General features: G+C 36.0%; 1 long non-coding RNA gene across 2 annotated transcripts in view; it reads right to left on the minus strand.

Moving 5' to 3' along the window:
• Window positions 1-6,537: 6,537 nt before the first annotated feature.
• LOC126957398 (uncharacterized) overlaps window positions 6,538-16,117 on the minus strand; it is a 44,188-nt gene continuing 34,608 nt past the window's right edge. For both annotated transcript variants that reach the window (XR_007726738.1, XR_007726737.1), the window contains one exon: window positions 6,538-6,807. This is a non-coding gene — a long non-coding RNA (uncharacterized LOC126957398). The remainder of the gene's footprint in view (window positions 6,808-16,117) is intronic.

Below are 16,117 nucleotides of genomic sequence, written 5' to 3' on the forward strand. Positions count from 1 at the left end.
CAGAAAAAGGGACTTTATCATCAGTGTCTCACTCATACACCAAGCATAAGCTTTTAGCCATAAACATAGAATCTTGAAATCTTAGATCATGCAAAAACAATTTTCTCTTCATTTTCCAGGGAGAAAATTAAAATAGAGCATAATTGAATTGATTAAATATATTAAATAAGCCAAGTGGCAAGAACAATGGTGAAAGAATAAGTGTACTTTCCACTCGCTTCCTACTGAAGCCATCATATTCTATATATTATACTTTAATTGCCATATTTATGAATTATTGAGTAATTCTCTTAATTGATTCCAGACTCAGAAAATAAAAAAGAAGTATTATTTTTTGACTTCTAAATTCTCAACAATGAATAACATCTGAGATAACAGGAGTCAGTTCATGTATGGATAATTTCTTAAATAAATATATTTTATATTAATCTCTCTTGGGAAGATGTAATAGTATAGAAAGTATTATTATGGTTATTTAATAACCAAATATTTGGTTATTTAAAGATAAATTTATATAGGCCACTGTCTTAGCTCATTATAGCTTCTGTAACAAAGTCCTATAAACTGAGTAGCATATAAACAACAGAAATGTATTTGGCACTTTTCTGTATCGAGGGAAGCAGCCCCTAATATTTCAATGTAGGTTCTTTTCTATTTTCCCTAAGTGTCAGCCGGTCTGAGAAATAAAGTGAAAGAGTACAAAGAGAGAAATTTTACAGCTGGGCCTCCAGGGGTGACATCACATATTGGTAGGACCATGATGCCGACTCCGAGTCACAAAACCAGAAAGTTTTTATTAGGGATTTTTAAGGGGGAGGCGGTGTATGAACAGAGATTAGGTCACAAGGATCACATGTTTCAAAGGGCAATAGAGATTACAAGGTGAAGGTAAAATTAGAATTACTGATGAGGGTCTATGTCCCACTGTGCATGCATTGTCTTGATAAACATCTTAACAGGAAACAGGGTTCGAGAGCAGACAACCAGTCTGACTAGAATTTTCCAGGCTGGAATTTCCCAATCCTTGTAAGCCTGAGGGAACTGCTGGAGACCAGGGCATATTTCAGTCCTTATCTCAACCGCGTAAGACAGACACTCCCAGAGCAGCCATCTATAGACCTACCCCTGAAATGCTTTCCTTCCCCAGGGTTATTCCTTGCTGGGAAAAGAATTCAGCGATGTTTCTCCTGCTTGCACATCCATCTATAGGCTATCTCTGTGAAGAAAAATATGGCTCTATTCTGCCCGACCCTTCAGGCAGTCAGACCTTATGGGTATCTTCCCTTGTTCCCTGAAAATTGCTGTTATTTTGTTCTTTTTCAGGCTGCACTGATTTCATATTGTTTAAACACATATGGTTTACAATCCATTTGTACAATAATACAATACTGGTCCTGAGGTGATGTACATTCTCAGCATATGAAGATAACAGAATTAATAGATTAAAGACAGGCATAAGAAATTATAAGAATATTAATTGGGGAAGTGATAAATATCCATGAAATCTTCATAATTTATATTCAGGGATTGCAGTAAAGACAAGCATAAGAAATTATAAAAGTATTAATTTTGGGAACTGATAAATGTCCGTGAAATCTTCACAATTTATGTTCTTCTGCCTTGGCTCCAGCCGGTCCCTCCATTCGGGGTCCCTGACTTCCTGCAACAGTTCTGGAGGCTAGGAAGTCCAAGATTAAGGTGCCAGCAGATTCGGTGTCTGATGAAGGCCCACTTCTTGGTTTGTAAATAGCCATCTTCTCACTGCATGCTCACTTGCTAGAAAGCACACAGCAGCTCTCTAGGACCTCTTTTATAAGGCCAATAATTCCATTCATTAGGGCTCTGCCCTCTTGGCCTAACTACTTCTCAACAATCCCATCTCCTAATACCATCACACTGATGACTAGATTTCAACATATCAATTTGGGGGAACAAAAACATTCAGAATATAACAGTAATCAAGTTATTGCCATTAAAATATTTGGTATATAGCTTTATTGACATTATTGGCTTTATATCTCCCAATAGTTCAGGCTATAGTATTGATGCTTCCTCTTTTGAACTGATCATAGGAGCCAATGAGAAAGAAGCCACTGCATCTGATATGACAGCACTGGTGGAAAAGGAGCAGAATGGGGAAAACCCTCTTTCTGATTCTTCATGCATCCTGTTACCATTACACTGTTTAGGCCTTCACATAAATGTTGCCTCATAAGAGAAGCTGGCTCCAATAATATAACATAAAGTAGACTCCCAGTTTCTATATCTAACCATTGAATTGTTATTGATGGTTCATAAATCCTGACTGATAATTTTGAACCCTAATACATTTCTTTATAAGGTAAAACTCACTGACTTTGTGTTGGTTTTAAATTATTTACAGAAAATATTGTGTACCTAATGAGTATTAGTGCTGTAAGAGTGTTCTCCCTCCTTCTTCTGTACAGTATATTCAGTTTCAGTACTAGTTCTTGGTGCTAGACAAAAAAGACCAAGACAGACAAAATCCTTGATTACATAAAGCTTACATTATAAACAAGTGACAGAAACCTAACAACAACAAAACGATTTTTGGATAACAGGAACGAGTACAGGGAGAAATGAGTAATTTAGGAATATTTCCCCTTTCCCTTTGAAATATTTTCTCTATCCAATAAACACATATGGTAGCAAGGTTAAAAGTCAGGTGTTGAGAGTTAGGAGTTTTTAATATCAACCCACAGTATGGTAGACAAGAAATGAGACACATTTCCCCCGCTACCCTTAGTTTCAATGCCAACTAACAAAGCATGTCCAAAGCATATGAAGAAGCAGAAATCCTAGGTGCAATCAAAGAGTTTGAAAATAATCATTTTGGAATTCCTTAGAATTTAATGATTCACTATTGGACAGAGGTAAGTAGAAACCTGGAAAGTAAAAACTGACCACTTTCTTTTTACTTCATGGAAAAGGCACAAGAAATTTATGATGATGCCAAGCATCAAAAAATGGAAGATTTGCATGTAAGTATATTTTTGATGTTAGAGAAAAATGAAACTATTTTAAAGTGAACATTTTACTGCATCCAATTAATATTTATGAGAAATCATAGTAATGTAATTTTTAAAACTCATTCTTTTTAAATCATTTATTTGCATTTAAGTAGCTTAAAATCCAATTATTTCCAAGTTAATTTTAAGAATTTACCCATAATTTGACCTTAAACATAACTAATTACAATATTTTCTAGACTTCTAACTAGAGTTGAACCTCATGGATGGAAGATTATAGTCATTGTATAACTTATGAATAGTGGTGCTGGCAAGCCTAGTTGTAGATATGTGAGGTCTCTCTGCAATAAGATCCAGGGTCCACTGTCCAGCTTCCTAGATTAGCTGTGGCATCAGCAATAGCATCAGTAACTCCTATGACTTCCTAATTCCTGACTCATAATTAGGGTGTTTCTTTCTCAAATCTACAGGGAGGTCAGGGGCAAAGACAACAAAAGCTAAAGTAGGTTCTTATTCCAGCGTAACTCTAGTGGTAGGATTTGAAGCAGTAGTTCTCATGATTGGACAGCTTTTCATTATTCTGGGAATGATTCTGTATTTCAGCAGCATTTCATAAGATCCTAATTTTTTCATTTTCTGTTTTAAATATCTAGGAGTCTTTTGTTGCCTTCACTTAACCTTGAACAGATACCAATGGCAAAAAAAAAAAACCTCTCATTATTTTCTTTCAAATTTTTAAGTTGTAGGAAAATAAATGTCATTTGCATAGACATTAAAATATTTGCTTTATTGATAAATAAGTATTGATAGTACATTTGAACATAAATGAATGGATGTAGAAAAGATGCACAAATGTAGAGACAAAAGAAAAAAAGATGTATGTGATGTGAAAAGAAGTAAGGTTTTATAAAACATACTAGAAAAAATTATTCTGCTAAAGCACACATTATAAATCAAGCCTCTGACATTATCTGCCAACAATAGAAAGAAAAATACAATATACACCCACATCATCCTTTTTAATAGATAAATGGCTTCCTATTCTGAGAAGTGAATATATCCTTTTCCTAAAAGAGTATTTTGAAAGCTTGAATTGCTTTTTTATTTAACAAAATGCCAACCATCTAAAACTAAAAGTGGTCAAAAATATCTTTTCTTAGTAGTCCATTAGTAAGTTTTCAGATATTAATTGTTCATATATTCTCGGCAACCCTTCCTATGCTACAGATTACCAAGTGGATCAGTCTTTCTTTAAGAGGTCAATTTAAAGATAACCTTTCTACATGTAAAGAAAACCTTGAGGATAAACTCAAATAATTAAACTGAATTATCAGCCTGATACAACCATCAGAAAGAAAACACTGTGAATTACGTAGGGATAATCAATTAGGGTACAGCAGCCCAGAAATGTTAAGGTACAGAATGAGTTTACCAGCATGGCAAGCAGCTGGCTTATAGGTAGTCTCCACAAAGGCACTGTGCCGTTTGATGTAAAGGACAGCAGGGGACTGAGGATTTATTGTAGCCAAAGTACTTCTGATCTGGAGAATCAAGCAATTCTTATGCAAAGAAAAATATGTTAGAGAACTAATCTGATAAGGAAGAGAATTTATGTCTGGTTTTTTAACAAGGAATCAGAACAACCTTACTCGCCTCAATATCTTGGGTTGAAAATCTGCAAGAGAGATACTTAAATATTAATATTTTAGATCTGGCCAGGCACAGTGGTGCATGCTTGTCGTTTCTGCTACTGAAGAGGCTGAGGTGGGAGAATCACTTGAGCCCAGGAGTTTGAGTCCAGCCCGGGCATGGTGAGACCCTCTCTCCTAAAACAATAAGTATTTTTAGCCTCTAAGCCCTTTGAACTAAGTTAAGATGAAAATAAAATCTGTCAAAACTTATAGAATCCCTTTTTTTCCCCCTAAGATGGTGGGTTAGAGGCATTATTAGCATGCCTCTACTGCTTGGAAAGACAAAACAGTGTGTAGAGATTCACACTGTGAACTTTTTTTTAACAAGAAGCAACACAAGAACTTAACAGAAAAGCTTAAAGAAACCACAGACTCTTTGAAGGAAGCAGTAGGAAACAGTCTACACCAGGAACCAGGAAGAAAACTGAGTTTCCAGAGCATGAGAGGAAGAGAGACTGCTTCTGTGACATAAACTCCCACTGGGCAGCCCGGCAATCTAGGCCATGGGGGAATGCCCAACCCTACCTAGTTCTGAGGCTGATTTAGTGAGTGGTGAAGAATATATGAGAAGGAGCAGCATCAGGATGTTCTTTCTGGGGATGGAGGGATGCCATTCCTGATTCTACCCCACAGGTAACCTGGTAGAAGTTAACCAGGGAACTCAGACAGTGGTCACAACTTGAGAGAAGTGCCTGAGATTTGCAATATAATCTTGAGTGGGAATAACTCCCTCAGCCAGAACCAAGGGGTGAGCAGGAAGTGTGTTGCAGCCATAGGCACAGAAGCTGGATGCTCACGCTTTGCAGGTGGACCAGGAGGGGCTTGGCCTGAAAGCTGTGGTTTGTGTTTTGGTTGGGAAGGCTTATGGCCTAAGGCAGTTTTGAGATCTGAGCACAGGCTGCCTAGATTACAGCTAGCTGCTAGCAGAACACTGTGGGTGTAAGACCGGCCTTGCCAAGTACACGGGAACTGAGTGGGGTTTACTGCCACCTGCTACCTCCTTTTCCCATGCAGAGTCTTTTGTGCAGCAGATACAGTTGTGCCCCTTCCTGGAACATTATTCTAGTGGCCAAGGAACTGCCCCGAGATCCCTATTGGGGCCGCTGCTTGCACCTGCATGTGGGGAGCCAAGTGCAGACTTGCCTGACCCAGACCTCACTGGGCTTTGCCTCTCCATCCACCCTGGTAGCATTACACAATGGACAAGGTCTTCTGAAAGATCCACGGCCCAATCCATTGCCTGAGACACTAGAGTACCTCCCCTGGGTAACATAAGGCAAGCACAAACACCATTGCTACCATCGCAGCTGGTGTTCTTTTGCAAAGCCACCTCCTGGTTGGAGGCCACTTGGCATAACCCATTAAGACATCTACAAGTAGAATAATACAATGCTCAGGAAGGAGAAAACTTTTGCACAACCTGGCTATCCATGGGGTCTTGATTTTGTCCATGTGACTAGTACATTACTACTACAGCTAACATTTGAGAAAGTCAACACATTAAGGCTATTTATAACAAGGGAAATCTCAGATTCTACATTACTGTCCTTCCACTCCCACCAGAACTAGTGCTGGCACCCACTGCTTGGAGACTAGAGGACAGGTCACATAACTTGATCCCTTAGAGACATTCCCCAACACCAGCCTGAGGTGTGGCATCCCTACTTAGTGGCTAGACCCAGAGAAGCAGCAGTATTTACAACATTCTGGCCCTCAGGGATAACTACACTTAGGGAAAAGGGTAGTGTACCACATGAAGGAAATGCCTCATAGACAAAAGCAAAATAAAACCAAAAATAGCACAGATTTCAACTTTCCACTTGAAATTTTATTTCAGTAGAGACACATGTGCAGTACTAGGCTCAATGGGGAAAGTCTGCAGCTCTACCCCAACAGTCAGGCAGTCCAAGTGCTTATGAAGGGTCTTGGAGAAGGGGACTTCTTCTCAACCACCATGGCAGACACAGCTAGGGCTTCTCCAATGGGTGTCTGCATGGGTACATCTGTAGACAGCCTCTCTGGAACACTTCATGGTGAATGCATCCCCATAGGAGGAGTGCCCCGCAGGTTTAGGCTTGCATGAGAGGTAGAGTTAAAATCCTTCTCTCCTTGGAACATTAGCATTCCTGCAAATAAAAAAAGATGCCTATCTGGTCTGAAGAGCTGGCACACCAGGTCAGGAGAGTGAATGGGAAGCAGATTGCTTTCCTGCTGGCATGAAAGGGGACCTGTGGTAATTGCCTCTCTTTCCCCTGAAAAGACCTCAGCACATTTCACTGACAGCTTCTGCAGCTGCCTCTGTCAAGGCTGGGACCTCTGCCCACAATTGGGGTATTGCATTTACCCACCTGCTTTAGCAACAGCCAGTTTTTGCCCATGGGTATCTCCTACTGGCCTGAGGCCTGAGCCGTTCATCCAGTGAATAAAATGCTGGGAAATAAATGTAAAGTGAACACCACTGGAGAATGAGATAAGCTTCATAAGACCTCTGCCATTCCAGCCCCACAGGAGAAAGTGACCCTGCTACTATAATCAGCATCTGAGAAAGCCATCACACAAAGATTCCCTAGAACCAAAAAACTTATACAAAGTCTTCACCACTGAAAGCACCCAGAGCCAAAGCTAGATAACAATAAACTATAAACATTAAAGTCATATCCTTAAGGGGAAAGAAAGACATGTTTTAAAAATCTCAAGTAAATAATTAAATTAAAAATAATTAATAAACGGTGCTGGGAAAATTGGCTAGCCATATGTAGAAAGCTGAACCTGGATCCCTTTCTTATACCTTATACAAAAATTAACTCAAGATGGATTAAAGACTTAAATATAAGACCTAAAACCATAAAAACCCTAGAAGAAAACCTAGGCAAAACCATTTGGGACATAGGCATGGGCAAAGATTTCATGATTAAAACCCCAAAAGCAATGCAACAAAAGCCATAATTGACAAATGGGATCTAATTAAACTAAAGAGCTTCTGCACAGCAAAAGAAACTACCATCAGAGTGAACAGGCAACCTACAGAATAGGAGAAAATTTTTGCAATCTACTCATCTGACAAAGGGCTAATATCCAGAACCTACAAAGAACTCAAACAAATTTACAAGAAAAAAACAAACAACCCCATCCAAAAGTGGGCAAAGGATATGAATAGACAGTTCTCAGAAGAAGACATGCATACAGCCAACAGGCACATGAAAAAATGCTCGTCATTACTGGCCATCAGAGAAATGCAAATCAAAACCACAATGAGATACCATCTCATGCCACTGAGAATGGTAATCATTAAAAAGTCAGGAAACAGCAGATGCTAGAGAGGATGTGGAGAAATAGGAACACTTTTACACTGTTGGTGGGAGTGTAAATTAGTTCAACCATTGTGGAAGACCGTGTGGTGATTCCTCAAGGATCTAGAACTAGAAATACCATTTGACCCAACGATCCCATTACTGGGTATATACCCAAAGGATTATAAATCATGCTACCAAAAAGACACATGGACACGTATGTTTATTGTGGCACTATTCACAATAGCAAAGACTTGGAACCAACCCAAATGTCCATCAATGATAAACTGGATTAAGAAAATGTGGCACATATACACCATGGAATACTATGCAGCCATAAAAAAAAAGGATGAGTTCATGTCCTTTGCTGGGACATGGATGAATCTGGAAACCATCATTCTCAGCAAACTATCACAAGGACAGAAAATCAAGCACTGCATATTCTCACTCCTAAGTGGGAATTGAGCAATGAGAACACGTAGACATAGGGAGGGAAGCATCACACACCAGGGCCTGTCAGGGGATGGAGGACTGGGAGAGGGATAGCATTAGGAGAAATACCCGATGTAAATGATGAGTTGATGGGTGCAGAAAACCAACATGGCACATGTATATCTATGTAACAAACCGGCATGTTGTGCACATGTAACCTAGAACTTTAAGTATAATAAAAAATAATAATAATTAGAATAGTCCAATCAAATGAGAGGAAACCAGAAAAATAATACTTGCAGTATGAAAGAACAAGTTTCTATAACACTCTCAAAGATCACATTAAATCTCTAGTAATGGATCCAAATCAAGATGAAATCTTTGAAGTATCAGGTAAAGAATTCAAAGAGTTGGTTATTAAGTTACTCAAGGAGATACAAAAGGATGGTGAAAACAAAGAAATTAAAAAACAATTCAGGATATGCATGAAAAATTTTCTGAGGAGATCGGAGATAGATACTTTAAAGAGAAACCAATCAGAACTTATGGAAACAATAAAACACATTTAGGGAACTATAAAATTTCATGGAAAGTTTTAATAGACTGACCAGGTAGAAGACAGAATTTCAGAGGTCAAAGACATTATACTGATCAGACAAAATAAAGAAACAAAAGAAACAAAGTCTCCAAGAAATATGGGATTATGTAAACTGGCCAAACCTAAGAATTATTTGTGTTCTCAGGGGAGAAGGAAAAGCAAAATGTTTGTAAAACCTATTTGAGAAATAATTGACAAAGTCTTCATTGGCATTGCTAGAGATTTAGACATTCAAAGCAAGAAGATAAAAGAACTCCTGGGAGATCCATTGCAAAAAAGGACAGCACCAAGGCATGTAGTCATCAGGCAGTTGTCAACATGATGGAAAAAGTTCCAAGAGCAGTGAGACAAGAGCATCAGATAACATATAAAGGAAAACCTCTGAGTCTAAAAGCAGATTTCTCAGCAGAAACCTACAAGCCAGAAGGGACTGAGGTCCTGTCTTCAGTCTCTCTAAACAGAATAACTGTCAGCTAAGCATTTTATATTCAGCAAAACTAAATTTTATAAACGAAGGAGATATAAATTTTTCTCAGATAAGTAATTGATGAGGGAATGTGTCAATACTGTACCAATGCTGTGAGAAATTCTAAAAAGAGCTTTATAGGTCTTAAAAGGTCAATACACACTAGAACTTTTATATAGATAAAGAAATGAAGGTTATTAATTTTAACATAGCTTTTTATACTTTGATGTTATCATGCATTAAAATATATAATATCCTGTTATATTCGATTATGTGGCAATGATTTTTTTTTGTATCTGCTTGGAATAAAACTGCTTATTTGATGACATTAGTATGTGTACTATGCTCACTACCTGAGTGACAGGATCAATCATACCCCAAACCTCAGCATCATTCAATACACTCATGTAACAAACCTGCATGTTTTCTAAACTGAGGGTTCCTCTCCTATAATGCAACCTACTGAAATTCTAAAGACTTGATCTGATTTCTTTTCTCTTACTTTTTCCATCTTTTCAGTGAGAAACGCATATATAATGAATCTCTATTGACTCCAAAGTTCAGTTATGGTATAGTGATTTTGATTTATCAAGGTATTATATATCATGTATATCATAGATACACGTGTATCATAATACTATGATACTATGTATCACAATATTAGCACATGTTAATAAACTTCTGCTTGTTTTTCTCTTGTTAATTTGACTTTTGTTTTCAGGAGACTATCTCAATAAAGAACCTAAAAATAGAATCATAGTATAAGATACTGTGACACTACATATCACACTATTATGCTATCATGGTTTTATTATTTCCAAACAAGACCAAAGGATGTCCTCTAATTAATATGTAGGAAAAATTACATATTTTCCTATACAAGAGAGCCACAAGTAACCCATTTAAGTCACATTCTTCTATGTTGTTTTCAATTGACTATATTTTAATTTAAAAAACTCATAACTTGTGTTTGTTTTCCAATGTCAACTTTATTTGAAAGTACATATTTTGGCAAAAAGTCTGTTTCCTGAGATCCAATATAGATCATTACTGATATAAAATAATTGTATTTATTTATTTATTTGTTTATTTATTTATTTATTTATTTAAGACAGAGTCTCTGTCACCCAGGCTGGAGTGCAGTGAAACTATCTCAGCTCACTGCAACCTCCATTTCCCTGGTTCAAGTGATTCTCCTGCCTCAGACTCCTGAGTGGCTGGAATTACAGGTACATGCCACCATGCCCAGCTAATTTTTGTATTTTTAGTAGACATGGGTTTCGTCCTGTTGGCCAGCCTGATCTCGAACTCCCGAACTCTGGTGATCCACCTGCCTTAACTTGCCAAAGTGCTGGGATTACAGGTGTAAGCCACTGTGCCCAGTCCAAGAACTTTAAATATTAGATTCTCTTTATATATCTTTAGTTTGAAGAGATCATGAATTTCTTTACATTTTTAATGCCTCATTAGGTTCTGTGTTAATTAGTAAATAATACTCTCTTTTCCAAAGTTAACAAGTGTTAAGAGACCTGAGAATTCTATCTTTAGGAAAAAGGTGAAGTTTATGTACCAAAATAGGAGTACCTTTTAATGTATATTATTCAGTGAAAGAGTATTTTATTTGGAAACATCTTGGTGGGAAAATTCCTTGCTATGTTTTGTCTAATCAATTAACTCCAGGCAGAATTAGTCATTTAGGATTAAGTAGCGGTGGAGGGAGAAAAGTTTTTCCTTTTTTTTTTTTTTTTTTTCCCTCTCTCTTCAGGTTCTAAGTTGAGATACCCTCCTGACAACAAAAGTCAAATTAACAAAAGAAAACCCAGCAGCAGTTTATTAACATGTGCTATACCCATCACAAGGGAGAGGCCTCAGTACAGAAGTATTTCTCTCTCAAGGCAGTGGCTTAGGGGCCTTGTTTAAATAGTGTTTTAACAAAAAGCCATACATTCTATGTGACAAGACAAAAGAGAGAGCTGTTTCAGTCTTTTAAGCGGCAGGAAAAAGTGGGAAAATAGTTAATCTGTTTCCAGTTTTCTCCAGTGCCTGCTGGTGCCTTCTCTGTGCTGATAAGCAAGTTCTGTCTCTAGGAAGAAAGGATTTATGTGCTACCATAAGGCAAATAGAGGCTGAGGCAGAGTGTTCCCTTGTGTGTTCACGTCTTAACAATCCTCAATATTTTGGGAATAAGTATTTTGTTTTCCTTCAAGTGGTTTCTTCTTTCATGAACTAAGCAGTATTCTTTGGTAAAGAATTTTCATAAAGATTGGATACTTGTTCCAAGTGTGTTTTGTTTTTGTCGTAATTGCTATTGTTGATTTACTTTTTTGAACAAGAAATCTTCCTGAATGTTTTCAGCTTTGTCAATATCTCAAGTAAACATCTTTGTATTTTGAACCCACTCAAACATAAGCAATCTTTATCTTGGAAATAATAGTCATTTTCTAAAGAGAAAATATGTCAGAGATTTTAAAAGTTAAAATAATAAATATAAGTTAAAAACACACAGAATCAGCTATGTGAAGCTACATGCACAAAATCATAGAGATTAGATCGCAGGAACAGTGAAGAAACCAACTTGAGCAGAGGTTGTGCGCTATAGAACAGTTATATATAGGGCTGTAAACATAATGTATGGAAATGGAATCATATTGGAGTTGTATCTTGCAGCCAATGGAATATTTGAACACTGGGCATTCTGAGCAGGAAAGGCACAGGATGACAGCCTTACTGTCATAACAAGATGAGTTAGTAAAGGAAGAGAGAATGCAGATTTCTTGAGGGCAGATGCTGAATCTTACTTATCTTTTTATCTCTATAGCACAGTATAGTGCCAAGAATGCAATATGTTTTAAGAAATATTGAATGAAGTGCAGGAAAGAGATGGGAGCCAGTTGAATAAACTAAATATTCGTTGAAATGGCCCAATCCAAAACCAGAGTAGTATTTAGAGTCTCAGGACAAAGTATCAGAAAAATAATGAATTAAAAATGACATTGATTTTTTAACCTAAAAAATCACTGAAAGAAACAGGAATGCCAAAAAATTAGCTAGCTTGGGAAAAAGTACTTTAGAAGTTTCAAATCTGATCATGGAAATAAATCTAAGAAGAGCCATAATCAGCAAGAAATGCAGAAGAGAATCCCTAATGAGAGAGGTCAGTCATGAAAATATGGATGTGGAGCTCGTCTTCCTAGAAGTCACAGCTAAAATCCGGGACAACATGGATTGGTTCTTGATAGTTTCTTTCTTCTCTATAACTCTGCTCTACAATGTGGTAGCCATGAACCACGTGTGGCTTTTGGGCACTTGAAATACGACCAGTCCAAATTGAAATGGATGGCAGGTATAAATTACACACTAATTTATACCTTAGTATGAAAACAAAGAATGTAAAAGAACTCGTTAATAATGCTTATACTGATTACATGTTAAAATGATATTTTAGCTATATTTGGATAAATAAGATATATTATTAAAATTAATTTTACTTATTCATTTTTTTTAATATGGCTATTAGAATATTTAAAATTGTATTTTTGGCTCATATCCTATTTCTTTTGGACAGTACTTCTCTAGAAGGTCAAATATTTTATCCTCATGATGAAAAATTAGGTTAAAAGCTTTGTCTAGATTTGATAGTCCCTAAGCACATAGATTTTGTCTTTTTTATCCCTGTAATCTCTGATGCTCCCAGGCATGAGGGCTATATCCTCACTTCTACTTCCAGACAAATTTTTGTCTTTTTTGATTCACATCCACCTTTGTTAAAACTGGCAGTGGCCGTAAGCAAATTATAAGTTGTTGGACTTTCCCCTTAGTGGGAAGTATGTTTACAATCATACTTACAACGAATCATATATAGTCAATAGCAGTATTCTCAATGTGTGTTGCTCCTATTGGCATCATCAGAATCATCTGAGAGCATTTTCGAAATGTAAATTTTCAAGACTTAACACAGACCTACCAAATTCAGAATAACACTGTAATTTCTGTCCCTAACATAATGCCTAAGAGATGCTTAGTGAACAGATTCTGGTTGGTTAAGTTTTTGAATTATCAAAACTTTATATATAATCAGTAGCAGTGTTCTCAATGTGTGTTGCTCCTATTGGCATTATCAGAATCTTCTGAGAACATACTAGAAATGTAAGTTTTCAAGCCTCAACACAGACCTACTGAATGAGAAACTGAGATTGCAGAGCAGCAATATCTGTTTTAACAAGCTCTCAAATGATTCTTTCTCAAGTCTGAGAACCAGTGGACTAGAAAAAGTAAGCAAATTGAAAATATTGGGATAATTTGCTGGATATCCCTAACAATAAATTAAAAATACTCATTTCAGTGAGAGATACTCAGAGATAAATCAGCATTATAGGTGACATCTGAGCAACAGAAAGGAGTAGTGGGGTTTCAGTGCAACATACTTAAGAATTTAAAGCCTAGATTTCTGCCTATTGAGTTCTTAAAAATAAATTTAGCTTTCACCAAGTAAAGTAGACTTGTGTAAAAGTTTAAAACAGAAATAAAATTAAAATGTTAATAAGATTTTTACATTTATTATAATGTATAAAATGTATAAAGTTGTAAAGTCTATTGTCAGCATCCTGTTAAGGAACACTATTCTATAATCTACACATTCCCCACTTTTTAATCAGCACTTATGGATCTATCCAGGTACATCAAGGCTGCAGTTCACCCAATGACTATCTTCATCATGGTTTTATCAAATCCTTACTATTCCACAGAAAGACTCAACCTTTAGAAATATATTTCACTGGTGTATTGATGGATATACTCAAAGACAACTTCATATTTATCTATGACCTTCACTTCTTAAATGCACTTTTGCTTTCTGCCATTGTGGATATATTTTTCTATTTCCCATGATCATTATATACCATTGTATTTACTTGATGAAACAGTCTATTTTAATGTTATCACTATCTCTAAAGAAAAAAAATCCTTTTTCGCACCTCTTTATCCTTGGTCTTGCATAAAATACAAAATAAAACTATTTAGAACTATAGTTAACTTGTAGCTTTACCCAAAAAATGACTTCTTATATTAAAATTTGTGTTTTCATCATCATTAGTTATTATCTCCAGCCCATCTTGCTTAAAATTCAGAATAATACTGTCTATTGCCTAGAAGAAATGAAAATACATTTATTTTTCTTATTATGAATATTAAGCTGTGTTAGATTACTGAATATAGTACTTAAAACCAAGGACTGTAAACATACTTAGGGGAAAGTCCAACAATTTATGATTAGCTTATAGCCACTGCTGGTTTTAATAAGAGTGAATATGAATCAAGACAGAAATAAATTTGTCTGAAAATAGAAGTCTCATGCCTTGCAACTTTAGGCAGTCAATAAATATGTCTTGAAAGGATAAATTCCAAAATTAAAATTTACAAAATAAAGATGAATTCACAATAAACTTCTCATTAGGTCTGTCTTGAGGCAAATATTACTCTCTTACAGCATGTAAGAGGGAGGATTTTATTTTATATAACTTAATTTTATTTTTCACAATGTTGTTTGTATACATAGTATGAGAAATAAATTATTTATGTCGCATTCTTAATGAAGGACAGGAATCCCATGCAAGCTACCATTCACTCTTTCTCACCCACATTTCCCATTGGTCAGCATAGTGAAACCTTTTACCAATCTATTTGTGTATCATTCCATCTCTCTATGGAAAATAATATTATTATATTATTATTTTCCTCATTTATCAGTTTAGGGGTTACCTATTTCCACTAGAAAAGATAAGAATTTCGTTTTCTTTAAGGACCCCCTTCTCTTCTCACATAGCATTTATATAAACACTTTCTACTTTTCTATCATCCTAATATAGTTATATAAAACATTTGGCTAATAATATAATCAATGAGTATGTTATTAATATTATTTAAATTATTTTCATAACAAAGCCTATAATAATCCACAATCATTTTCCTACATAAGTTTTGTTTTTTTAGATTAATAATTGCCTTATTTTGTCTTTGTTTTTAATCATTAATTCAATGTGCAACCCTCCCCCAGTTGTATAAATGTCCATCCAATATTTCTATAGATTAAGTATTCTTTTTTTATCTTTTTGAAGAAATATCTCCTACCCACTTTTATTTGACCCAATTTAAATAAGCACCCACTTAGTGCTCGATATACCCCTGTGTGGCACAGCTGATAGCTATGGTGCAAGACAAAGTTCCCTATTCTTTTCCCTCTGCTTTTCTCAAGTAAAAGGAGTCTGTCTCCATAGCCACCACCACTAGGAATGTATTGAGTTTCACCTGAAGCCAACAAGTTTCAGAGTCTCACCTAAAACCTGTGATACCTACCTGGGTATCCCTGCTGGTTATTCAGGGTCAATAACACAAAAAGCTGTTTTTTTGAAAAGTTAAACAAAATTGAGGAACCTAACAATAAAAAAGAACCTGCCTAACTAACAACAAAAAAGAGAAGACCCAAATAAATAAAATCAGATATGAAAAAGGAGTCTACAACTGATACTGCAGAAACTCAGAAGATCATTAGCGAATACTATGAGCAATTATATATGCCAATGAATTAGAAAATCTAGAAGAAATGAACAAATTCCTGGATGCATACAACCTACCAACATGGAACTATGAAGAAA

Source organism: Macaca thibetana, chromosome 6, assembly GCF_024542745.1.
Source record: "Macaca thibetana thibetana isolate TM-01 chromosome 6, ASM2454274v1, whole genome shotgun sequence".
In the NCBI taxonomy this organism is placed as follows: domain Eukaryota; kingdom Metazoa; phylum Chordata; class Mammalia; order Primates; family Cercopithecidae; genus Macaca; species Macaca thibetana.